Source organism: Saimiri boliviensis, chromosome 4, assembly GCF_048565385.1.
Source record: "Saimiri boliviensis isolate mSaiBol1 chromosome 4, mSaiBol1.pri, whole genome shotgun sequence".
Lineage (NCBI taxonomy): Eukaryota > Metazoa > Chordata > Mammalia > Primates > Cebidae > Saimiri > Saimiri boliviensis.
In genome coordinates this window covers 78,408,235-78,433,486 of record NC_133452.1, presented here as the reverse complement: position 1 = coordinate 78,433,486, position 25,252 = coordinate 78,408,235, and positions in this window count along the sequence as shown.

The following is a 25,252-nucleotide window of genomic DNA, read 5'->3' as shown; positions in this document are numbered from 1 at the left end:
AATTCACTCACAATGCATCTTTTGTTTTAGGGAATGTTTTGTTCTTCTGATCTTCAGCTTCAGCGTCACGAAAAAGCATTTGTCAAGCCCCTAATTGCCCAGAGTGCTGCACTAAGCACTCCATAAAGAGAGTTTCAGAGCCACAGCACAGCTGAGCATGACAGAGACAGGCCTGGGTGTAGGAGAAAACTGCTATTGCCATTACCTTCATCCACACAGTCCTGCAATTTAACAGAAAAATGATGTCTTTCAGTTATTCCCAGTGATGCTGAGATACTTGAGTTGGGGGTGGGGCACATGAAAGCAGCAGTGGTGCTGGTCTAGACAGACACTCCCACTCCCATCTCAGAGAAGAGGAAAGGGCGGTGTGGTGGTTCATTTTATGTGTCAACTTGACTAGACCACAGGATGTCCAGAGAGCCAGTAAAACATTATTTCTGGGTGTGTCTATAAGGGCATATGAAGAAGAGATTAGCATTTGAATTTGTGAACTGAGTAAAGTGGATGACCTTGCCAGTCTTGGTGGGCACCATCCAATTTTATGAGCCTTTGAATAGAACAAAAGGCAGAGGAATGGTGGCAAATTTTTCACTTTTTGAGCTGTGACATTCATCTCCTCCTGCCTCAGTTATCAGTGCTCCTAGTTCTCAGGCCTTCAGACTCAGAACAGAACGGTGGCCACTCTCTGCTTCCATAATTATGTGAACCAATTCCCATAATAAAATCTTCATCTACACACATACACATACACACAGCCCATGCACACACACGCAGGTACACACACAATATTGGTTCTGTTTCTCTGGAGAACCCTAATACAAATTTTAGTATCGAGAATGTTTCTAAAGGGACAGACTTTTAAGGATGACTTTTCTGAATTGGTTCTGCGATTTCTGGAATTGGCTGTCTAATCTGGTTAGATTTAAAGATACAAATAAATTAATATATCTATTTCCAGTAGTATAGTGAGCACTGGCCAGGCACATGCCTATAATCCAAGCACTTTGGGAGGCTGAAGCAGGTGGATCACCAGAGGTCAGGAGTTCGAGACCAGCTTGGCTAATAGAGTGAAACCCTGTCTTTACTAAAAATACAAAAATTAGCTGAGTGTGGTGGTAGGTACCTATAGTCCCAACTAATTGGGAGGCTAAGGCATAAGAATTGCTTGAACCTGGGAGGTGGAGGTTTCAGTGAGCTGAGATAGCACCACCACACTCCAGCCTGGGTGACAGAGCAAGACTTCATCTTAAAAAAAACAAAATACAAGTCAGCACTGATAATCTATGGCATGTGAACTGTTTAGAGATGTAAATAAAATATCTGCATTGGATACTCCTAATCAACTACTCCTAATCAATCCTAAGAAGCCAGGAACCAATCAATCTGAAGAAGCCAGCAACTCTGTATATGATATTTTTGAACATTTTTTGGAAATTAGAGAATATAATGATGTTGGTTTGTTGTTCCCAGTGTCACTGGACAAAGTGGTAAAAGAAAAAAATGGGCTCAGGGATTTGAATTTTCTTCATAAATGACCTAAGAGCTTTCAGGTGTGCCCTGAAGGAGTCTTACCTCCTATAGCTGTAGAGCTGAAATGGTTGAAAATCAAATGCAGAAACTCATCCTGTGATTGGCTGAGTTACAATGCAAGTGGAACTCCCAGCCTTATAGGATGCCCACTGTTAAAGTGAAGACATTGATTGGGGAAAAAATAGGATCCTGTGGATTGATTGGGGATGTGTGGGAAGACTCAGATGAAGCTAAGGACATTGAACCCTAAATTCTGATGAGTCTTTGCTAGTGGAAGAAGTCACCTCACCCAAAGTAGAATTGCTTCCCACCTTTAGCCAAAACTACTGACCATGGACATACAGAATGCCTTATCCCTCATCATGGTATTCTATACAGTGAATATCAAGGAATTCAGTTAATGGTAAAAGAAGTGTGGCAATAGGCTCACACTTACAGAATTCACTGGCTTTACAACATTCCCCACCATCCTGAAACAGCTGGCTTGATATAATGGTGAAATGGCCTTTTGAAGACTCAATTACAGCACCAGATAGGTGACAATACCTTGTAGGGTGGGAGCAAGATTCTGCAAAAGGCTAATATGCTCTGAATCAGTGTCAATATGTGATACTGTTTCTCCAATAGTCAGGATTCATAGTTTCAGGAATGAAGTGGGTAGAAATGGGAGTGACACCACTCACTATTACCCCCAGAAAAAGTCTCACTGTTATCCCACTAGCAAAAGTCTTGCTTCCTATTCCTGAGACATTATCTTCTGCTAACCTAGTGGCGTTAGCTCCAGAGGGAGGAATGCTTCTGCCAGGAGACTCAACAATGATTCTGTTGGACTGGAAGTTAAGACTCTCCCTGGCCACTTTGGGCTCCTTATGCCTCCGAGTCAACAGACAAATAAATAAATAAATAAATAGTTACAGTGTTGTTGGGGTAATCCATCCTGACTACCAAGGGGGGAAATTTGACACAACAGAGGCATGGAAGAGTATGTTTGGAATATAGGAGATCCCTTAGGGTGTCTCTTATTATTATCATGGCCTGTGATTATGTTCAGTGGAAAATGACAACTGAATCCAGGCAAGAACATTAATAGCCCAGACCTTTTAGAAATGAAGGTTTGGGTTAAAGAATCATGACCAGTTATGGTTCTTGCTTATGGCAAAGGAAATACAGAATGGGTAGTAGAATAAAGTAGTTATAAATACCAGCTACATGACCAGTTATAGAAATGAAGAATATAATTATCATAGGTATTTTCTTCTTCTTTTGTTATGAACACATTTGTGTATATATACATATAAGAAAATATCTTTGTTTTCTTTCCTCTTATTTTATTATCATGTAACATAAGATGATTTTATACCAATGAATATTTAAGTATTGTTAATTTTATATCATGGTATTTAAGTTGCAGGATATCAAGAGAGTAGTAAACATCACTTACGGATTTTACTTCCTCTTCTGTGGAAGGGATTAGTGCATTTTTGGTTGCATGCAGGATAGTTGTATCATGTTAGGTGGAATTATTACCTTTTTATTGACTGTAATTGGAGATTAGGTACAGTTTAAGGGGAAGCATATAGGTGTCAACTTGACAGGGGTGGACTTGTGATACTAAATTTTATGTCAACTTGACTGTGCTAAGGAATGCCCAGGTAGCTACCACAACATCACTTTGGTGTTTGTCTATCAGTGTGTTTGCAGAACAGATTAGCATTTGAATTTGTATACTCGTAAAGCAGATGACCCTTCCCAGTGTGGATGGACATCATCTAATCTGTTGAGGACCTGAATAGAACAAGAAATCAGAGGACTGACAAATTTGCTCTTTCTTTTTAAGTTGGGATGCCCATCCCTTCCTGCCCTTAGATATCAACTCACCTGATTCTCAGGCCTCCAGACTTGGGTTGAATTATACTATTGGCTTTCCTGGTTCTCCAGCTTGCTGATGATAGATTATGGGACTTAATAATAGGCCCCATAATTGTGTGAACAAATTCCCATAGTAAATCAATCTCTCTCTCTCTCTCTCTCTCTCTAATATATATCTGATATGGTTTGGATATTTATTCTCTTCAAATCTCATGTTGAAGTGTAATCTCAGTGTTGAAGATGGGGCCTGATGGGAGGCATATGGGTCATGGGGGAGCATTTCTCATGAATGGCTTGGTGCCCTCTGCCTGGTAATGAGTGAATTCTTGCTCTGTTAATTCAAGTGAGAGCTGGGTATTTAAAGCTCATCCAGCCATGTACCTCCTCCTTTCTCTTGCTGCCTCTCTTGCCATGTGACATATCAGCTCCTCTTTTCTTCCACCATAACTAAAAGCTTCCTGAGGCCTCACCAAAAGCTGAGCAGATGCTGGTGCCATGCTTGTACAGCCTGCAGAACCATGAGCCAAAATAAACCTCTTTTATTTATTCAGCCTCAAGCATTCCATTATCCCTTTATGCAAAACAGATGAACATAATATCCTATTGGTTCTGTTTCTCTGGAGAAGCCTGACTAATACAGGAAGCAAGCTATTTGATTCTCACCAAGCCTGAAGGACATTCTCCTGAGAGGAAACAACACCAACAGCAAGTGCAACACCTCTTCAACAGTTTGCCAGAGAGGAAACAAATGTAGACGTTCCTAGAAGTCACAGTATTCAGATTGATGTCAGCATTGAGTTCCTGCCTATAATTCAGATTGGGATGATACAAACATATAAATAAGGGCATAACACATGATCACATGAAAAGCATAGACAAAGAAGTAGACACACCAGAGGCAAGATAGGTTTTGCTTGTGTGTGCATGTGTGATGCGTGTGTGTAAAGGAAGACACACAGTTTGGTGGGGTATTGAGATTAAATAGGTCAATTATATAAAGTGCTTAGAACAGTGCCTGGAACATAGTGAGCATGATATTAGAGCTTGTTAAACAAACAAACAAATATAGAATCAAGTTCAAGTTAGGAAAGAAGGGGAAACACCAACATGAGTAGATTTCTTCTTTTTCCCATACCAGATTGACTGGGGCAGCCCTAAAGGAACAGTTCAGGATTGGAGAAGCTTCAGGTGCTTAGAATATTCCCGAAAATCTGTCCCAGAGCAGCCTGACATAGACACACGATTCATCTCCAGGTAGGTGCCCAGTGCTGTATGCCACAAAGAAACACAGGTAATTCTCTCAAGGCAATTTTTTAAGGGTAGGGGGAGTGGGGAGATGCTCATATGTTTGCTTTGCACCAAGCCCTGGAAACTTAATTCAAAAGGTAGTGTCCATTAATTAGGTCTAGGGATGTACAGATGGTGATAACCTAAAATGGTTCTTTAACTTAGGACCTTAATGAAGGCCAAATAATTCATTGAAAATGCGTAAACTTGCTCTCCATCCTAAGATTGCATGAAGGCATGGATTTTGATGTCAGGCCACAGTCTCTCCTCTTTCAGGAACTACTGGAAGCCTCAGCCATAGTTGGACCCACAGAAAAAGAGCTAATCCTGTCTGACACTTGGGTGTGTTTGTGTTGTTCTTGGCCTAGGCTTGTCTTTCTGTGTAGACATTTGATTCTTGGTGCCTCCTTATCACTGCTGGAGAGTCGTGCTTTGCTTGCTAATGGTGGGCAGTGGAACAAGATGCTTTAGCTCTCTGAATTTCTAATCTGAGCTGCTTTAGTGTGTGGTTTCTCTGGCATCTCTATTCTTTTCCATACTGGAGCCACAGGAGGACAGTTTTAAAGTCCTTTAGGAACTACTTGGAGAAAGATTTCTGGGTTGGGCAGCTCTGAAATACTTCTTGTATGGATGGGAAACATTATCTAAGCAACAGTTTAGGGAATTAGATTTACTACTCAGTGTCCAATGACAGAGAACTTATAGGATCTGAAGCTTTTCTCTGATAGTTGAGAGCTCCCCTGGGGTTCACAGGGATTCCTTATATAGAATTTTAGTGATCTGCGAAAACTTTAAAAGGCCATGACTTATCTAGGATCACAGAATCTGTGGTTCTTGTCTAGCCATGCAGCAGTTACTCCACAACGTCTGTCAAATTCATTGACTGGGCTGGATGCAGTGGCTCATGCCTGTAATCCTAGCACTTTGGGAGGATGAGTCAGGTGAATCACATGAGGTCAGGAGTTTGAGACCAGCCTGGACAACATGGTGAAAACCCATCTCTACTAAATATACAAAAGTTAGCTGAATGTGGTGGTGCACTCCTGTAATCCCAGTTACTAAGGAGTCTGAGGCAGGAGAATCACTTGAACCTGGGAGGTGGAGGTTGCAGTGAGCCAAGACTGTGCCACTGCACTCCATCCTAGATGACAGAGAGAGAGAGAGAGAGAGAGAGAGAGAGAGAGAGAGAGACTCTGTCTAAAAAAAAAAAAAAGTTGATTGGTTTGTCTCTGCCCTCACAAACATGAGGTTTGGAAGGGCAGGTGTGTGTGTGTGTGTGTGTGTGTGTGTGTGTGTGTGAGAGAGAGAGAGAGAGAGAGAGACAGAGAGACAGAGTTAGAGAGAGAGAGAGAATATGGTGTTACCATAGGAAGATCCTCTAATTTTCTGATTCCTAATTCCCTCTCCTGTGCCTAGTTGGATACCGAACCCTCTTTTCTGCTGTCACCAATTGATATATGTAAATTTTCTGGCTGAAATTTACCTTCCTGAAGCTTTCCTGATTAATGCTTTTTATTTTAAAAATTTGGTTAACACCCTTTTTGGTATTTTAAAATATGCTATATATTGGAAAAGCTGTTTATAACACAACCAGCATTCAGTTAGCACACATGACCTAAATAGTGATAGACCTACCCAATAAATACTATTGGTAACACCAGCAAGCCATCAAACTAAACAAGCAGTGTTGTGAGGCAAAATCATATTATCCAAGGAAATGCAGGGGAATGGAATGATTAGTTATATCAGTTTTTTTAAATTGCAGATATGTAGAAAGTGGTATCCTAATAAGGTACTTGCCTAGAAATAGGTATTGGTAGGGCTATCACAATGATTTTGTAGAAAAAGACCATAGCATCTGCTAAATCCTTTCATTGGAATCTCTTCTCATTCTGTACTATGCAATATGTATCTCTTTTAAGCTTCAATTACCTGAAAGAAAGCTTCACACCCAGGGTATGAAAGCATCTGCTAACAAAGATTGCTTGAGAATAAATGCGAGATAAGAAAATGTGCTGGGAAGTCCACGATTCACCTTCACATAGAGCTAGCTTTAGTGGACCTCTGGGCGGAGCTGTGATGGTAATTGCTCTGAGGACATAACCCATGGCTTAATCATATCTGGAGCACTGGCACCTAGCCCGTGGCCATGCTGAGAGAGAGCACTCTGATGGTCTGGAGTAAATGAATGCATATTTTCATTAGCTTGGATATCATCTTTTTCGTGCCTGGAGTATGGCATAGAACATGATCTTGTTTATAACAGAAAAGAATGATAAAGTTTCACGATGGATTTGTGAGGTCATTCTTTAAAATGCCATAATTTGGCTGGCCGGTTAGCTCAGTTGGCTAGAGCATTGTGCCAATAAAATGCCATAATTCAGCAGTGTAAGTGATAACAATTTTAAATGTGTGGGTTTTTTTTTTTTTTTGGTAAAAATAGCATAGCAATAATAGTACTAGTACATATATAGCACTGTGTGTCAGGCACTGCTTTTGACAAAATTAATTCTAAAAACTAGCGTAGCAATAATAGTACCTGCTTTTTAAAAAATATATCAGGCACTGCTTTTAAATTGATTATTTCTAACAATAGCCCTATGACTAGATATTCCCATTTTATAGATGGGGAGGCTGGGACACAGGGTGGTGATTTTTCTGTAGCTAAGCGGCAGAGGTAGGATTTGAAGTTGTAAAATCTAGCTCAAGAATCTATGCTATTAGTAAATAATTTCTATAGACTCACATGCTGGTGAGAATCTAACTATACCACTAAGTGAAGATGGGGACTGGCTTCATACTCAGACATAAAATGAATGGTTACTGGTCTGTCAATTAGGTACATCAACAGTATGACAGTGATAAGTTGGAATGGAGCAGGGACACCCAAAGGTCTTGTTAAACTCATTTTTAAAAAATCTGAAGAGCATCAAAAAGAGAAAGGAACAATGGTGGTTTACAATCTGCCAAACCATTAATGTAGGACAGTGTACTTTTGTTGTTGTTGGCTGAAGTTGAAAATCCTAGCAAGAAAATTGAGGATCCAGGAAAAGCTTAAATGGTGATGCCCTTGGGATATAATAACCTGGACACACTGCCCATTATAGATAGGTATGCTAAAAATCGCAGTGTACATCTGTGAACTTTGAATTAACCAGGAAGTTAATACATGTTCTTGTACTGATAAATTTGTGAGCCAAGGTCGTTAGCAAGAGGGGACAAAGAGAGTACTAGAAATGCCACTTTAAGATTTCATTGAGTGGAAGAAGATTCCCTTCCTTAAAACTCTGAAGAAAAATATAGTTTTGATTAAAATTAAGGCAAGATTTTTTGTAACATATTTCAGTAAGTTTAATACATGTCTTACAAGGAATGAGTGAGTATTTATAAAAGAAAACCTAGAAGGATTTTAATCTTGCAAAGCTGTGTATAGGTAAGTTTTAGCATATCTTATTTAATGGGGGGACTGCAATTATTCTAGATGTTATTTTTGATCTTTTAATTCTTCATGTTGTTTCTGACAATGTCTCTTTAATTTTCGATTCAATAGCCATGAGCCTTTTGAAAGGATAATATTGTCAACCCTCAGTGCTCTCCAACTCTCAGGAGATGGTAAGCTTGAGAAACAAGAATAATCCTTTCATCTGGTTTAAAGCTGAGCCCTCACTCTTGGAAATAAGTAACTGACAAAGGATGCAAGTTCATGGTTTAAAGAGCCAGTGGTATGATGTGTTGTTGGGATTGGAGTATAGGCATATTGTGTGGGGCTTTTTTGCTCTGGCCACAGATTCTAGCGAAACTCAAATACCAGTTGGTTTAGGGTATGCTTCTGTCCCTGAGAGTGTGCCAGTGGGATGACAAGAATATTGTGAAAAGCACATTTTCTTCGTGGAGTTTCTTATTTCACTGACACACAAAATCCTACAATGGTACCTCTGACCTCGTGTGGTCGGTGCTGAATGTGCCCCAGATCCTCATAGCCCTTGCTTCAAGATGGAGGTGCTCATTCCCTCAGCATCTGGAAGGGATGGCTGACAACTTGTAGTGGAGTAATCCCTCCTGGTAATTGCCCTTGGCTGAAGAGAGACATTGGGCCCCTTTCTGGGGGCAGCCTTCTATCAGTGACTAACATATGAGAACATAAAGATCCTCCCTCTTAATTTGGTTTGGAACAACTCTGCAGGGTCATCTCAGCTTCAGAGCATCCCGTGGGGGTCAGTTGAGGCTCTTGTTATGGCTGAACGTAGTCCAGCTTCTCCTCCTGTCCAATCCTGCTTCCTCTACTCTCCCATAGGTGTGGTTCCCAGGGACCCTCCCAAATAAACTTCCAGTCTGTTTCAGGAGGACCTGATCTGTAACTCTTGGAAACGTTCTGAATGCTGATGTTTAGAGATACACTTTGGAGTAAGATTCATAAGAACTTTCATAAATTCTTTGGGTAAGGGTAATACATTTTTTACTTGCTTAAACTCTTTCCTCAGTCCCTTCCTTCTCAAGCTCCCTAGCCTTAATTGATCCCTAAGTAGTACATAGGGTTTAAAAATTTGACATTCTTTTTTCTGATGGAAGATATAATTTGTGTTTAATGTAAAAGCTTCAAAAATGAAGTATATACATATACATGCTTGAGTGCTGATCAAATAGCCATCATTTACTTGAAAGTCAAATGCAGCCTCTCCATCCTCACACAGCTGTAAACATTGAATAGCTCTGCTTTGAGCTATTCAAAGGTCTGTGTATGACCTTTACCTCTAGAATAATACATCTGAAGATAGATGGGTACTGACAATAAGAATAATTTGGAATTAGTTTACAAAGCACTTTCAACCCATTATATCGATTCATTTTGCAGCATCCTTTTGAGAAAGCCTGGCCATGTTGGCTCTATTTAATATATGGAGAGTAACTTGCTAAAGACACTGGGTTATGGAAAATTTCTTTTGACAAGCTCCAATTTCTGTTACCAGCCAACAGACTCAAGCCCCTCATTCAAAGAAAACACCAGAAGAGACTTGGTGTTTTGTGAAATGGCACATTCCAAAATTCCTGTCACTGAGGAAAGGATGTAAGCTCAAGATCAAAGCATCATCTTAAAAGAAGGGTAAGGTACTTGTTAAATAACTCCTGGCAATTGCTTAAGCACCAGGCATTGTAATTTCAGAGAGTAGGAACAGAACTAAAAATAGAGAAATGGATAGGGACAGGACCAGAGACATCTTTGTCACTCAAACTTGAATGTCATTTTTGACAGCATTTGAGCAATTGATTCTTGGTTCTCCACATTAGGAATTTAGTAGTCACGTTTTGCTGTGACAGCCCTAGGAGAAGGGAAGGGGCAGGACCCTGGGAGGAGTATAAAGAATGGAGGGTAAGAATTATTATCAGCCTGTGGTGCCTCTTTCTACTCACAGTTCCTTTGATGGCAAAAAAAAAGGGGGGGTGGTGGTGAGGGGATGAGAAGAAGCAGAAAGCTATTCAAGTTAGCTCCAATTTCCTGAAATGTTAAAGGGAAATCTCATGGACAGGAAATGTAATCAGCCCCTTTGAAAGATTGGACCTGAGAACTAGAAAGCCACCAGGAGCTAAGCCATTCTCTTTATCTTCAGGAGCTGCAGAGATCTCTGCCTCTGAAAATCTTCATCATTGTCCTTACTCCTAAACCTACTTCCTCTGCATACTCATCTTGCTCACTTCATCCAACATAGCTCCCAGACCACCTCAATCTCATGATTTCCAAGCTCCAGTAGTCACTGCCAATTGATGACAGTCTCTGTGTCTCTTGGGCAAATTCTTGTAAGGAGAAGACTGATCAGTCCAGATCATGTGTTGCCTGACGGTGGAGCAGCTGCTTTGGGGTTAAGATGTCTAACCCTGGTACACTCAGCCATGGTTGGGGGAGATGGGGAGACTGGTCACGTGGTGGGGAGTGATGCTTTTTCCAGGTAACCTGACAGGCTAGATTCTCTAGAAGGGGACATGGATGGGGCAGGCAAGGAGACCTGTTTACTATATTCCTTGCTGATCTATGTTTCCATCCTGTTTAAAATCATGTTTCATGAGCTAGTCTAGGATATAGAAGTTGGATAATCATAGCAGTGAGTCACTGTGTAGAGTGCAGTATCTGCTTTAAATGGGTTTATCATCTGGTTGATGCAATAAGGTACAAGCCCAAGAAAAGGAAACCATGTCAGGCAGGGCCTGCTGAGCATCAGACGACTGGTATGGGCATTACAGGTTTAAAAAATGTAGAGGAGGAAAGATCATTGTGGCTAAGCTCAAGAAGGATTGCCCAAGAAAGGTGGGGATGGAAATGAGTCTTGAGGGATGGGAAGGATTTGGAGAGAAAGAGGGGAGAATGGGAATACGTGACACATGTCCAGGGCACAGTGAATAGACCAAACTATTTTAAACATAAGGTGTGCTTTGGAAAGTACAAAAAGGTATGTTAGGGAAAATAGGTAGAATTGAAATGTCTACCTATTTTATTTTATGGATTTTATTCTAAACATTGTGTGAATTATGCTTGCTAAGGGCATGGCATGGTCAGGGTTGTGCTCTAGGATCACCCTCTGCAGTGGGGAGGCCAAAGATTGTGGGAAGACCATTGCAATGTGAACAGTATGATAGGCAATAGACTCGAAGATGAGGAGATAAAGTCAAAAGCCTTTAGAAAGAAAAGGAAATCTCTATTATTTAAAGTCTCAGTTGCCTGTTGACTGTGTGCACAGAGAGACACAAGTCCAGGGAAGCAACTGCCAGAAGCTGTTGTTTTTAGCTGGCTGCAACCCAAATGTCTCTGGCTGCTGCAGCTTGTGAGTGCAAATATCACCACATAAAAATTAGCACCCAGATATCAAGAGCTCTGGGCTCCCATGTACACATGGTCTCTATAAGGTTCTTCCTTTGACCAGAGAGGTTGTATGAAAAATCTAGTAAATTAGGCAGAAAAGGAGTCTAACAGAAGCATGTCTAATTGCTCATAAAGGGATGGGGAATATGGGAAAACCGGCTTGGAAAATAACAGCCAAGTTCATGTCATCCGTCATTCCCAATGAACCCTTGACTCCACTATCATAGCCATGAATAAACTCTTTCCAGAGCCAAAGTCTTATGTGGGCATCTAATTGACTGAGTCTAGGTCATCTTCACAAGCCCTGGGTTATAGTGAGTTATAGGAGGGAAATTAAGGCTGGGTGTGCTGGCTCATGCCTGTAATCCCAGCACTTTGGGAGGCCAAGGCAGGAGAATCCCTTGAGCCCAGGAGTTCAAGACCAGCTTAGGCAATGGAGTGAGCCCTCATCTCTAGTAAAAATTTTAAAAATTAGCCAAGTGAGGTGGCATGCACCTGCACTCTTATCTACTTGTAAGGCTGAGGTGGGAGAGGACTGCTTGAGCGCAGGAGCCTGAGGGTGCAGTGAGCTTTGATAGCACCACTGCATTCAAGACTGGGCAACAGGGCAAGATCCTGTCTCTAAAAAAAGTAATAAATGAAAGGGGGGCATTGTAACTTTTAATGTTTAACTCAGCCCCCTTTTAACTTTTACAGAGGGACAGATGGGGCTGTGTCTCCCACTAGGGCCTATACTCTAGGTGATATTCTGAATTAGGAAGAGGGGTCAGATGCTGGACATTGAAGGCAAACTTCCATCATGCTTTTTCCTCATCTTTCAGTGAGTCCCAAGACAGGGGCTCATATTCCTTCACTGTTGCTCTGAGTTAGTCTTTTGCTCTGGTAGCTGGTTAAGTTGGAGTCCTTAGCTCTGGCTTTGATAGTGAGCTCATCCTTCATATTCAACACATTACCAAATTCAACCATCACAATTTACTTCTGCCACAGTTCACTTGTGCCCTTCTCTATTTCCATACCCCTAGTCCAGAAGTTCTCAAATTTTAGGGTGCATGAGAATCAACTGGAGGAGTTGTTAATATACATATCTCTGGGCCTCATTCTCAGAGTTTCTTTTAAAATTTATTTTCAGGCCGGGCACAGTGGCTCTTGCCTGTAATCCCAGCACTTTGGGAGGCCGAGGCGGGTGGATCACGAGGTCAAGAGATCGAGACCATCCTGGCCAACATGGTGAAACCCCGTCTCTACTAAAAAATACAAAAATTAGCTGGGCATGGTGGCATGTGCCTGTAGTCCCAGTTACTCGGGAGGCTGAGGCAGGAGAATTGCTTGAATCTGGGAGGCGGAGGTTGCAGGGAGGCGGAGGTTGCAGTGAACCGAGATCGCGCCACTGCACTCTAGCCTGGTGCCTGGCGAGAGAGCAAGACTCTGTCTCAAAAAACAAACAAACAAAAAACAAAAAAAAAATTATTTTCAGAGACAAGATCTGGCCTTGTCTCTAAAAATAAAGCTGGAATACATTTGCAAGATCACAGATCACTGCCACCTTGACCTCCCAGACTCAAGCAATTCTCTTATCTCAGCCTCCTGAGTAACTGGGACTACAGGTGGGTACCACCACAATTATATTTGTCTAAATGGAGTCTCACTATGTTGCCCAGGCTGATCTTGAACTCGGGCTCAAGTGATCCTCCTGCCTTGGCCTCCTAAAGTTTTGAGATTACAGGTACCAGTCACTGTGCCTGGCTTCTCTCAGAGTTTCTGATTCAGTGGGGCTGGGGTAGGGCCTGAGAATTTGCATTTCTAATAAGTTGCTGGGTGCTGCTCGTCCAGGGTCCCCACTTTGAGAACAACTTTCTTGGTCTGAGCCATCATCATCATCACTTATTTGGGCTATCACTGTGGCTTCCTAACTAATCTGCTTCCACTTTTACTTGCATTCTCCTCACAGCAGCCAGAATGGTCTTTTAGAAGTATAAATCATATCATGTCATTCTCCTGATTAAAACTTTACAGCGGCTTCTGACCCACTCCTCACCATGGTCTGTGAGGCCCTACGAGGCTTAGCTTCTGCCAGCTCTGCAAACCCACCTCACCAGCTCCAGCTACTCCACCTTCTGTTCTCCCACCTCTGGAATGCTTGCCCTTCTCGGGGAGACTGGCTGGCTCCTTCTCATCCTTGAAGATTTAGCTCAGATGTTACCACTTTCAAAGGCAATCCTTGAACATCCTGTCTGAGGTGGCCTCACCCCTGTTTTTTTCCCTTCATTGTAGTTATCACAATTATTAATTGTCTTATGAATTTGTTATTCTACTTATTGCTGTCTCTTCTACTAAGATTGTAAGTTCCTTGAAGGCAGGGCCCTTGTCTTCCCAGTCTTCCTAGCACCTTCCATAGTGTCTGGCACAGCAGGAAAAACTTGATAAATATTTGGGGAATGAACGTATCTGCATTTGCTTGAAGTAGACAAGTGATACGGTTTGGCTCTGTGTCTCCAACCAAATGTCATGCCGAATTGTAATTCCCAGTGTTGGAAGAGGGACCTGGTAAGAGGTGATTGGATCATGGAGGAAGATTTCTACCTTGTTGTTCTTGTGATAGTGAGTGAGTTCTCATAAGATCTGTTGGTTTAATCATGTGTCGCACTTCCCTCTTTGCGCTCTCTCTCTCTCTCTCTCTCTGTCTCTGTCTCTGTCTCCTGCTACCAGATGATGACACGATTGCTTCCTCTTTGCCCTTCTGCCATAATTTCCTGAGGCCTCCCAGCCATACTTTCTGTATAGCCTGAGGAACTGTGAGTCAATTAAACATCTTGCCTTCATAAATTACCCAGCTCAGGTAATTCTTTTTAGCAGTGTGAGAACAGACTAATACAATGAGATTCAATTATTTTTCCTGTAAGACCTCCAAAGTTCTGCGTACATCAGTGGATACAAATAGACTCTTTGGGGAGAAATATCACCCATTTCCAGCTGTCAGTTTGATCTAGTCTGATTGGTGCCCACTAGGATTTCCTTTGCACATGTAACACATGGGCTGCTGGAGGCAAAGGTGATATTTATTAGACCTCATTCCTCATATCTACCCAACCTCCCTTATCATCTCTTCTGACTGTCTTTCTGTTTCTGCTGGTCTGTTCAGAGCCTGTCACTGCAGCAACTAATTAGGCTGATCTCTTTAGTGCTGACCTAGTCCGGTGCTGGATTTCTCTCCTTGTTATCAAAACATACCTTCCTCTTTCCTCAGTTCTTGAAGTTGGGAGATACTTCTCTGCTACTGTGTGGTGATGGCAGGGGGGTAGGATGGGGGTAGGGTGGGGGAGTTGGGGGGGTGGGGGGATTATTGGGGTAAACAGGTTAACTGGTTTAACTTCATTTGTGGTTAAGAGGTGTACCAGGGCCCCTTTGATAATAAAACACAGCTAAGATATACCTAAGGGTTATAGAGAGCAACAATAAACCATTTTTGACTGTGTAGGAATTTAAGTTTCTATATAAGAATATACTTTATTTTGGATTTTGTAAAAAGATTTAATATGTTGAAATTGTAAAATATTATTTGAATAGTAAGGTTGTGAAATCATACAAAGTGAAACTTAAAAGATCCTAAAAAACAAGTTGGAAATGGTTTTAGATTGATCAGTCGAGAGTTTGACATTTGCCTCTTTGACAAAGCATATAGTGATGCAATAGGAAACATTGCAGTACCACACACAAAAAGTTTATTTACAGACATCACAGTTGCATTCAGTAACATTCTTGGCCAAGATCAAAATGTGGTATGTTTTTTCCATTCAGAAAAGTAGAATCACTTAGCCTGAGTCATGACTGCCCACTTTTTCCATATGGTTGAAATACTGTCTATTGGCTGAGGTTGATAATTTAAAGACTTTGTGGCTGATTAGTTCTAACTACGGTAGCAATTGAGAAAGGTAATGTTAGGTAATCTTAAGAAGGAAATACCTGGCTTGTTGAAAAATACAAATCAAACACTGTAGCAAATATTTGGTAAGGGAGAAAAAAGCTGAAATAATGAAAACTGTCTGGCATCCCCAACACCTCTCTCCCCATCCAGTAATCACAAACCCCCCTGATTCTTTCTTTGTCTGGCTCTTAGAGTTAACACATCCTATCTGTTTTAAAAGTTCACACCCTAGTCTGGTGCTTGGCATTGATTCTAGCTTCTCTGCCTCATAGCTATTGATCAGTCTTCTCAGAACAACATTTTTATAGCCCTCCCTTCTGATCAAGACTTGTCTCTGGTGATAGTATGCACACTCCCACTCCCTGGTATGGCATCAATAACCCTACGTCACATGTGGTTTTTAAAATTGTAGTAAGACGTAGGTAACATAAAAGTTATTTTAACAGTTTGTAAGTCTACAATTCAGTGGCATTAAGTTCATTCACAATATTGTGCAACCATCACCACTATTCTTTTCCAGAACTTTTTCATCATGCCAAACAAACTCTGTACTCATTAAACAATAACTCCCCATACCTCCTCCCCTAGTCCCTGGTAACCTCTATTCTACTTTCTGTCTCTGTGGATATGCCTATTCTAGGTACTTCACATAAATGAAATCATACAATATTTGTTGTTTTGTGTCTGGCTTATTTTAACTTAAGTATTATATTTAAGGTTCATTAATGTTATAGCACATATCAGAATTTCTTTCTTTTTCCTGTATTTTTTCTTGCTCTGTTGCCCAGACTGGAGTGCAGTGGCATGATCATGACTCACTGCAACCTCTGCCTCCTGGGCTCAGGTGATCCTCCCACCTCAGCCTTCCAAGTAGCTGAGACACAGGGACAAGCACGTCCAGATAATTTTTTTGTTGTTGTTTGTTTTTGGAGATGAGGTTTCACCATGTTGCCCAGGCTAGTCTTGAACTCCTGGGCTCAAGTGTTCCACCCACCTTGGCCTCCCAATGTGCTGGAATTACAGGTGTGAGCCACTGCACATGGCCCCGGAATTTCATTTCTTGTTTAAAGCTGAATAATATATTATATTAATAATAATTTTCCATTGTATATACCACATTTTCTTATCCATTAATTTGTCAATGAACATCTGGGTTGTTTCCACCTTTTGGCTGTTGTGAATAATGCTGCTATGAACATTGGTGTGCAAGTATTTGAGTCTATTCTTTCAAATCTGTTTGAAGGGGAGTTGCTGGAGCATACGGTAATTCTAACTTTTAGAGAGGCCTGACGCATGGTTTTGACATATCTCCACCTTTTGTCACTTTTCTTTTTGATGCCTCTTTTCAAGGTAGGCAGGTTCCTAGCATGGTCCCAGTGCTGACCCATGGTGTGTCTCCCTGCAAGCTGAATACAAAATGCTGCTTCTCTTCCCCACCGCCATGCCCTTCTCTAAATATCAACTCAAGCTCTTCTCTAAGTATGGAGAAAGTCATGCCCTTCTTTAAGTATCAACTCAAGCTCTCCCCGCTACTGGTAATAAATCCTAGCACCTACAGTTTGGAAGTGAAAAAGTAATTACAAGGATGTGCCGCAAATCTTTGTTTTTTTTTTTTTTTTTTTTTTTTTTTTTTTTTTTTTTTTTTTTTTTTTTCTCTCTCTCTCTTAAGAAAGCACATGACATCACATTCTAAAAACCCTCTTTCCTTATCACTCTCAGCTTCCTCCATATGGACGGCACCAGCTCCCTAAGAATCAATCTTTCTTTCTTGATAAATTTCAACCTCTCAAGCCCCAGCATTCAGCCTTTCTGTCTCTCTGTTTTGTCCATCAGGTAAACTCTTCTTTATATGATCAACTTACCTTCTTAGGTTTTTAAAGTTTTTGCATTCTTTCGCCACTATATAAACTGCACAATTGAGGACATTTGGCTGCTAACCCAAAGGAAAGTCACTCTAAAAGCTAAGGACAGGGGCTAAATTGTGAATGCTTATATATCAATAATTTCTACCACTGCTATATTCACCTTGAAAAAGATCTTAACTTCTTTGCCTTGTAAGAATAAATCTAAGCTATGTGAGGGTAGATTTGGGGTCTCTTAGCTCTTTGCTTAGAACACCTCATTGTCAATAGCACAAATTCCTTGCCCTGGCATTCCAAACTCCCCATGCATTTGTCTCAATCTGCCTCTCCAGTATTATTCCCCCTACCATCCTTCCTGCCCTTTGTGCCCCAATGAATAGGAATGCCAACTATTTCTCCAGCAGTCCCTGAGTTTTCTTGCCACCATTTGGTCCTTCTTCCACTTACCCTGTTTACCCTCTTCTTGCACCTGTCTAGTTTCTACTCATCTCTCAGGTTCAAAGCCAAATGCTGCTGTTTCCATAAAAATAGTTGTTGTTAACATTAAATAAAACAATGTGTGCAAAAAGTTAGCATAGTGACTAGTATTGAGTAAGCACTGGAAAAAAAGTACATAATAAATGTTTTGCCTTGTACTATTATTCTTATAAAACACCTTGTTTATAATGTATAAGTTTTTTAGCCGTATTTGTTTTTACATATCCTCCACAGGCTAAATCAGTTTGGACTCTTTCAGCAACAGAAAACTCAACTCAAACTCACTTAAACAAAAGGTAGAATCCACTGAGTCACATAACTGAAAAGTCCAGGGGTTAGGCTGGCTTCTCCCTGTTTCTGTAAACTCAGCTCTGCTCTTCTCTGTGTATTTTCATTCTCAGACTCTTGAAGAGGTGAGATAACTCTACTAGCCACAGCCTCCCAGGTTCAGGTCTAGGAGAAGAAAGGGCCGGCTCCCCAGTAAACTCCACCAAAACCACACTGACCAAGAGAGAGTAAGGGTGGGATGGACATTCACACACAAATTGGAGGCATATCAAAAGGAGAGTGAATGGATACTAGGGAGCCAAGAAATACCAAATGTTCACACCAGTGCCTTACATAAAGTGGATGCTCAGTAAATTTTTAGTGAGTGGAATTTAATTAGTGTACTCTTTAGTGGTCAGTGGTCAAGATTAACTGTTTATCAAATGATGGTTGAAAGGGGAAGGAAGCTAAAATTTGTTGAGCAACTACTATGTTATTTGCTTTAATCCAACAAATACCTGTGATATTATGCCCATTTTACAGATGAAGAAACTAAGGGTAAAGAGGTTAAATAATCTGTCTAGATTGTACAGAGCTACTGCCCAGATCTGCCTGACCCAGAGGCCTGTGTGTTTTCCAGGAGTTTATAGATCCTGCATTCTGGATGGCTGTTTCTGTCTCTCTTCAATGATCATTGGGGATAGTGATGGCAATGCTACTGTCTTTCCCTGCAGACTGGTTCATAGCTTTTTTCTTTCTTTCTTTTTTTTTTTTTTGAGACAAGGTCTTGCTCTGTTGCCCAGACTGGAGTGCAGTGGTCTGATCTCAGCTCACTGCAGCCTTGATCTCCTGAGATCAAGTGATCTTCCAACCTTAGCCTTCTAAGTAACTGGGATTACAGGCACATACTACCACATCGGGCTAAGTTTTTGGACTTTTAGTAGAGATGAGGTCTCTTTATGTTGCCCAGGCTCGTCTTGAGCTCCTGGGCTCAAGCGATACTCCCACCTCAGCCTCCCAAAGTGCTGGGATTACAGACCTGAGTCACACGCCCTGGACATTTCATGTTATGTAAATCTGAGGGTTAAGGAACTCTCCTTGACATTTCCATTATCTTAAGTGATCACATTTAACCCCCTTTGTCTTCCAGAGAAAGTGGAAAGCCATTGAACACTCTGTTTAAGAACACCTTCATGGATTTGATGGTAGTAATTAAGCAAGCACTTAGTCTTTTCTTCTTTTATGTTAAAGGCAGTCAATCCTTTTCACCTTTCCTAGGAGAGCCTATTTGCAGATTCTTTGACATAGGATACATTTTTGCTTAAGCTCAGGCCTTACTTTTTTAAACCGGAATATGACCTGGGGCAGCCCTCAGACCCCAGGTTTCTCTGCCCTCCAAAGATGTCTTCAAGGAAACGGACTCAGGTGTGTTGATTATCTGCTTTATCCTCAGCGGGACCTCAGTGCTGCTGCCAATCTGTCTCTACTGCTATGACCTCTTGGCTCACCCCTCTGCATGCATGCATACATACCACCACCAGACACACACACACACACACACACACACACACACACACACACACGTGCACGCACACTCCCACCACAGCAACACACACACTCCCAGGCCCTTGCCAAAGCAGGGGTTTTGTTTCTTAGTGGCAGCTGCTAGACTCACCTTCTCTAAACTCCTGAAACAAGGGAGCCACCTGGGCTTCTGGTTTCTGGACCACCACAGATTTAAGTCATTCTTGCTTTGAATCCCCGGCAATCTAATCGCTTTATTTCTATGCTTCCACAGGAGACAAGGGAGGAATGTAATTTGCTGTTTTGGATTTCAAGAAATGAAACAGAAACAAGAGCTGGTTTCTTGATAACTTTGTTCTTCTAAGCTGTGGTCGGTAGAATGATACAGTTTCTGGTTTAGTTGGTCTGTGACCTGTAGATCCCTGTGTAAGACTCTTCCAGCTTTGAACATACTAAAGAAAATTTTAAAAGAGGAGGGGAGAAAAAAGGACAAAAGTCTGTGTATTGGATAGAGAATGATTTTGTATGTGTGCGCTTTTCTATAGTTGCTAGAATTTCTGTAATGAACATAAATTCACTTTGAAATCAGGAAAAACACCAATAAATATTGGAGTTAATTCTAAATAGTTAAAAGAATAAAATGATAACCAATTACTTTTCAAGCAAATGCAAATTAAAAGAAGAATGGCAGTAATAATAAGACGAAGTAGAACTCAACATAAAGCAACACTTGGAATAAAAGAGCCATTTTGGGGCATTTTTATGTTGATAAAAAGTACAATGCAGAATGAAGATATTATAATGAACAAAGTCACATGATAAAAGCACAATATTAAATATAAAAAAAAAATCGACAGAAATAAAAGGGGAACTCAGCAGAAAAACAATTGTTACCAGAGACGTAAGCACCAGACTTTGACAATTAACAGAGAAAAAAAAGACACCTAAGTTTGATATACCATAATTATCAAAGTTGATTAATAGACACATACTGAATTTTGTTCCCTAGCAACAAAGAATATGCCTTTCTGATGTATTATTTGAAAACCGGAGCAAAACAAATAATATAAAAGCCATAAAGAGAACTTTTGTCCAAAATGCAACAACACTAGACAAAAATTACAAAAGTAAACAAAAACCAAGCAACTAACCTTTCAACCACTTGGAAATTTAAAAAAATATATAAAATGACTTCATTTAAAAGAAGATCAACATTATAATCACAAGCTATTTAGAAAGTAATAAAAATCAGAATGTTTTATATGAGCATTCATAGAATGTGGCTAAATCAGTACAAAAGAGGTATGTTGAGGCCCCCACATGCTGTCATTATTAAACCAGAGATAATGAAATTGAGCAAACATGACTAAAGCATATAGCTAAAAAATGAGAAATAGAAGAATAAAATAAACCCAACTAAACAGAAATACAAGGAAAAGAAATATGGCAATTTATGAATTAGAAAATAAAGTATAATTGATCAATCCAAGTGTTTTTAATTTTTTAAGGCTAACAATATAGAAATGCTTTTTATCCATTGAATCCAGGAAAAGAGAAAATATGAACAAACAATATTATAAGTGAGAAAAGGAATATGAGCATATTACAGAGGATATTTAAATGGAATAAAATTATGTTCTATGCCAATAATGTGAAAATATTGATGAAATAGATGTTTTCCTGGGGAAAATTGCTAAAGTTAATTAAGTAATATATAATACAAAGTAAGTTTACAGAAACACACTCACACACACACACACACACACACACACACACACCAGTAACCTTGAGAAGGAAATTATGAAGTCATCAAAATATCTTTTTTCAAAAGCTGTCTGGGTCCAGGTGGCTTGCTAAAAAATTCTTCAAAATTTCAGAAAACATATAATTTATATGTTATAGAAACCATTCAAGAAAAAAAGTGAAATTTAAAATTTAACAAATTTTGTTTAGCTATTCGCTAGTTAGTTGATAGACATTTTAAAAACTAGATGAGTCAGCAATTCCACTCCTGGGAATCTACCAAGAGAAATGGAAACATATGAAAACACAAATTTATAATAGGATGAATAATGGACCCAAACTGGAAATAATCCAAATGTCCATCACCTGTTGATGAGATAATACAAATGCAATACAGGCCGGGCATGGTCACTCATGCCTATAATCTGAGCGCTTTGTTAGGCCGAGGAGGATGGATCACCTGAGGTCAGGAGTTCCAGACCAGCCTGGCCAACGTGGTGAAACCCAGTCTCTACTAAAAATACAAAAATTAGCTGGGTGTGTTGGCATGTGCCGGTAATCCCAGCTACTTGTGAGGCTGAGGTTGGAGAATCACTTGAACCCAGGAGGTGGAGGTTGCAGTGAGTGGAGATAGTGCCATTGCACTCCAGCCTGGGCAACAAGAGAGAAATTCCGTCTCAGAAAAAAAAAAAAAAAAAAAGCAATACAACCATACTAAAGAATACTATTCAGCACTAAAAAATGACTTAAATGTGGATACAAGCTATTACAACATGCTAAAACATGAATAAACCTTAAAAACATTATGCTATGTGAAAAAGACACAAAAAACGACATCCTATTCCATTTCTAGGAAATGTCCAGAAAACACAAATTTACAGAGGCAGAAAGCAGATCAGTGGTTGCACAGGGACAGGATATGGAGTAGAGATGGAGGAGAATAGTAGGAACCTTTCTAAAATTAAAATTCCTACAAATTATTCTAAAATTAGTGATGGTTATACAACTCTATAAATTTCCTAAAAATCTTAGATTTGTACACTTAAGATGGGTAATTTTGCAGTCTGTAAACTACCTCAGTGAAACTGTTAAAAATAGCTAGTTATCAAAGACATACAAATTAACATCAGTAAGATACCATTTGCGGATGTAATTATATATCCAATTAGCAAAATTAAAAAAATTTACTGTGGTATAATGATTCAGTTTGATGGATACTATCAAATATTGTTGTTGGGATATAAATGGGTAGAATGCTTTTTGTAAACAGATTCTAAGAGTTATCACAATGTTAGTAGGCTTTGACCCATTCATTCTATTTGAAAAATCTATCCCTCCATCTTTATGGGCAAAGATTGCTGTAAAGGGATGTGCATTACAGAATTCTTTATGATAACTACAAAGTAGAACAACCTAAATGCCCAACATTAGAGAGATGGGTACATAAATCCTATCATATCATACAATGGAAATTAAGGAATTGGTAAAAGTCATATTTTCAAAGACTACTTAATGACATGGGAGAATGTGCAAGAAATGTGAAATTGAAAAGTAGAATCTGAACTGTATATACATACTAATCCTAAATGGGAAAAAAAGGTGTCTTTTATGACCAGAAGGGTCTAAACCAAATGTTAACTAACATTTATTATCTGAGTGAGGTGACTGTGTATAATGTAATTTTCCTCTCAGTACTTTTTGTTTTCTGTTTTCCTTTGTTCTTGCCAATGAGCATATATTGCTTTATCATTTGCAAATCAGAAATTTTATCAGAAAATCGTAAATGTTATTGAAAATAACAAAAATAGAACAGAAATGAATTAGAGCTGCCCATCTGTGCCAAATGCAGTTTTCAAGTAAGAAGTAGAAAGTCTGTATAACAGTTCTGATTTGCTGAACTTCCATTACACAAGACAGTCAATGATGATGCCTACTCTGTTCAGCCTTCTTCCCATTTCAGCAGAGACAAAGGGACAACTAAGCCAAACTGGGGGAGGGTGTGGGGTATGTGTGTGTGTGCACGTGCAATGGGGTGGATTTTTAAGACTCAGAAGCACTTTCCCACCTTTGAGTGATGGATCCTCCTGAGAACATAGTCACACAATGGGCTGCATTTTGGCCTTATGTATTCAATGCTGCAGACCTGTTGTAAATTATCAACATATTTGTGTTAAATATACAGTACCAGGATGTACATGGTGGCAGGCCAATGAGTATACAAAAGCCTGGGGCTCTGAAGCATAAACATTCTCCTTCTAGATTCCTTTTGATTTGAACGTCCAGTCTTTCCTGTAAATAAGTGTGTAAGTAGAGTGAGGGAGGAAGGGAGGAGTCAGAGGGAAAAATTCCACAACCAAAAGGAAGAGAAATGAGGAGATAGCAACTAAATTGAGGAAAATCCAACTTCAAGTGACCTCTGGAGCTAATGAGTAGGATGTGCCCAAGCCATCCCTTTCTGAAGTCACTTTATTAGCTGCTCCCCAAACATTTTCCAATCTAACTTTTTAAATAATTAAACAAATGAAGAAGAAACCTCCTTTCTTCAAGTATAAAAGCTCCTAGGGCTTTGGTCTTTATTACTAATAAATTTCCACCAGCCCCCATCCTCTGCCTTGACAGAGTGTGGGAGAAGCTGGCTGGTAATGAGATTTTTGCCACCCTGATGAGTGTGCTCATTAGGGAAGCCACTTGGTTTGAAGACCTGCCCCAGCCAATCTGATTGTGGATTTTATTGAAATAATTTTATAAACAAGTCTTCAGACAAGGTTTAGTCCTTATGAATCTTCTGAGCTCATTACTACCCCTAGGAAGAAAATTGAAGAGATAAAAATAAAAGTCTTAGATTAAAACAACACTTTCACCTTTAGGCAAAACAGTCTCTGGGGCCTTAAGATTTCTCCATGTGTAAAACAAGGATAATGATATTTCCTTCTCCAGCTCATCAGAAGAGCTCACAGTAAGTTCTGGAGAGCGTTCTTGGCAGTTGAGAAAGAAGTGAACTAATAAACCCGATTATTTTAAATAGCATAAGCAATGACAAATAAATGTCTGGTCGCTCTTACAACACGGTAAAAACAGTGTAAAGGAGAGACATACATATGGTGTAATAAATCAGCCAAATATCTTTGAAATTCACCTGGCTTGAATTAAAAAGCTGTTCTCTTTCCAATATTTTCTTTGATATTAAGGATTTTTTAGTCCAATGACATTCATCTTTAATACATAAAGATAATTAAATGTATTTGTGGCGGCTGCTACTGCAGAATCGGAGTGACCTTAGAAAGATGTTTGCATAGGAAAGTGCTCTACAGCCTTCCGATATTCCCAGGCGGTGGGGAACATTTCAAAGCAGCCTGCCTCCCCCACCCCTCACCCAGTAGTCAGTCAAAAGGCAGAAGACTAAAATTCCTATTGACCATGAGCGTCTCAAGCTCCACGGGGAGGGTGTGCCTGAATTTTAAGATAATTCCACAACGCCAAACTCAAGAGTGCACAGAAGCCTCACATTTAGAAAGTGTGAAAGAGCTGGATGGAGCTCAAGAATGATCGACATATCCCTTTCTGAAGTAAGTGACAGCATCTTCTGGTTCTACCCGCTTTCTTATTTTTGCATCAAACATAAATAGTAAGTGAAGAAATGTAATTCAATAGCAGAGCTTCAGGTTCCTGAGATTAGATGAAAGGGATCCTTAGCACTGAGGCACAAAGACATGAAAAAAAGGCAGAGACGAAAGGAACGGTAAAAAGCAAACTTCAGTCAGAAAAATCTTGTGGATACGAGTGGCTGTTTTGAGCTTCACAGAGTCGCCCTGAGCATACATTATACTGGGTTTAGCTGCTTCATGTACTATCAGATATTTCGTATAAATAATTAAAAAGTCACTGGCTGCTGGGGCCAGGTTCAAATAGATTGAAAGGGAA